Source organism: Galeopterus variegatus, unplaced genomic scaffold, assembly GCF_000696425.1.
Source record: "Galeopterus variegatus unplaced genomic scaffold, G_variegatus-3.0.2 Scaffold47755, whole genome shotgun sequence".
Classification (NCBI taxonomy): Eukaryota; Metazoa; Chordata; class Mammalia; order Dermoptera; family Cynocephalidae; genus Galeopterus; species Galeopterus variegatus.
This window is the reverse complement of record NW_007773866.1, coordinates 568-2,944: the sequence shown is the minus strand read 5'-3', so window position 1 is coordinate 2,944 and position 2,377 is coordinate 568. Positions and strand designations below refer to the sequence as shown.

At 45.9% G+C, this 2,377-nt stretch overlaps 1 pseudogene; it reads right to left on the bottom strand.

Annotated features, from left to right (window-relative positions):
- Window positions 1-481: 481 nt before the first annotated feature.
- LOC103584241 lies at window positions 482-1,182 on the bottom strand (annotated as a pseudogene).
- Between the last annotated feature and the right edge of the window lie 1,195 nt (window positions 1,183-2,377).

Genomic DNA, 2,377 nt, shown 5'->3' with positions numbered 1-2,377 from the left:
CACTTAAGTGTCTGCAGGTGGAAGAGAGGTGTTAGGTGTGCCTAGCAAAATAATTTCTTTCTTTTTTTTTTTTTTTTTAAATTTTGATTACCATTTTATTCCCAGTGCTTGGCAATAAAACAACCTCCTCCACAAATATTTGTTGAAGGGTAACTGGAACGTTTCAAGAATTCACTTTAATGTTTAATAACCCTAAATGCTAAGGAATTCTTCCCATGTGTAACTTCTCAAAATTCCTACCGCTTTATTTTTATGCTTACTTCCTCTAACTCAGATGGAGAGGACCCATTGACATCCCTGTAGAAGTAATATACATACTTGAAGACCACGACTCTTGTTATTCCCTTCTCCAAGTTCAATAACTTCAGTCCCTTCAGTTTCATTGTTCTCTACTCCAAGTTGTCTTCATGTTTTCACATATCACCCAAGTTCAGGTCTTTCCAGGGGTCCATGGGGCTGCAGTAGATTGTCTCTCTGTGACCAGCCCAGGAATTCTACGATATGAAGGTGAGCTCTTTTCTGGTTACTGTAGCACAAGGCACCAACAGCAGCAAAGTCTCTCGCGACACCTCATACAAGGCAGTGTGGATAGTCCTGAGAGTGTGGCCAGAGTTCGCTCAGCTGTTCCTCTGAGGGTCTCCCCAGGCTGCCACTCTGCCTGGGGCAGCATCCAAACATCCTGGTCTCCAAGCTTCTCTCTGACTAAAAGGATAAGGTTCCTGTCTAGCTTCCGGTGCAGAGAAGTTCGGTCATTCTTTTCATCAGCTTCTGTTATGCGAGCTCCAGGTTTGAACTGTAAAAATGTCTGCTCCCACATATCTTCCAAATCTTGCACCAGCAATATATTCTGTTCATCTTCATCATAGAGGTCAGCTTTCTTTCTTGCCTGTTGCTGGGCTTCATCCAGAACACGAAGCTCATGGTCTGAATACAGGCTTTTCTCTCTCTCAATCTGCTGAAGCACAGCCGCCATCTCTTCCTGCAATGGGGTCAGGTTCTTGGAGACTAGCGGTGGCCGCCGCAGGCACAACGCGCCCAACAGGCGCCACGGGGAGCCGCTGCTTTGAGGGTGCGGCCGCAAGAGCCAGGCTGCGAGAACCTAGGCTGCCGGCCCACAGCCTCTCGAACCGCCGCCAACCCCCTCGCCACCCCTAGCAGAGCACGCCTTCCATGCGCCGCCATCTTCCTCTAGCAAAATAATTTCTAATGGGCTGGACATTTAGCTCACTTGGGAGAGTATGCTGCTGATAACACCAAAGTCAAGGATTTGGGTTCCCATACTGGCCAGCTGCCAAAAAGAAAAAGAAAAAAAAAAAAAACCAGCTATATAATATTCAATCATCTATAATTTAACCATTACTTTATTTTTAGATATTAGCTTAGGGCAAACTCTTTGAATATTTGAGTATGACAATAATATATTTACTATACATCACTTTAAAATGCTTACTATATACCAAGATCTATGATAAACGCTTCTAGAGGCATTACATTATGTTTGTATAAGTCTCTTATCAGCTCTACCAGGAAGGTATTATTATGCCCAGTTCATGGATGAAAAAACTGCTATTCACAAGGGTTAAGTACTTGTCCCAATCACAAAGTTAGCAGAACTGAGATACAACCCCCCACCTGCCTGTCTCAAAGGTCCTGTGCCCCAACGTGATAGCTATGAAGGAAAAACCCACGTCTGCCCAGGTTAAAACTCACAATGTACAATTGTTTTTCTTGAGGAATGATTTGTGACATGTCATCATCTGGTTTTTCTCTGGATAGTCTCTATCAAGTTTATCCCTAATGCTCTCAAAATCCAGGGCCCAGACATCAACCCCAGGACTGCCATCTTTTCCTTTGGCCATCCACATTTTATTAGAACATATTTGTCTCTAATGTGCATTGCAAACGAGCACAGCCACAGCACAGCCTGGGCATTCAGCACGCTGGCGCTTTCTTTTTTGGTAGCTCATGTCTATTAGTCCCATGATGAAAATGAAGCTGCTGCTCAGCCCTGGAAGTTATGAGCCCAGGCATTCCCTGCCTCCCACCTCTTAGAACCAGCACATTTGGGAAACTGGGATCTCATGCCCTGGAAGGAAAGAAAAGGACCCAACCATGTTTCCTGACCAAGGAGCAATGTGCTTTACTCTGTCCTATCCAACATTGCCATCAATGGCTTGGAGGAAGACGCAGTCAGGAAATAGTGCAGGGAGGCAGGAGCAGCAATCACTGCTGTGCTCAACACCTCCCCGCCCCCCAGGCCGCTTCACTCCCATCATTCCCGCGCTCCAGCCTCCCCAGAGTCCCAGTTGGTCTTTGGGAGTTTTTACTACCAGCCTACTCTCTGGTACTCACTGCACACAGTCCCCTTGGCTTTCAC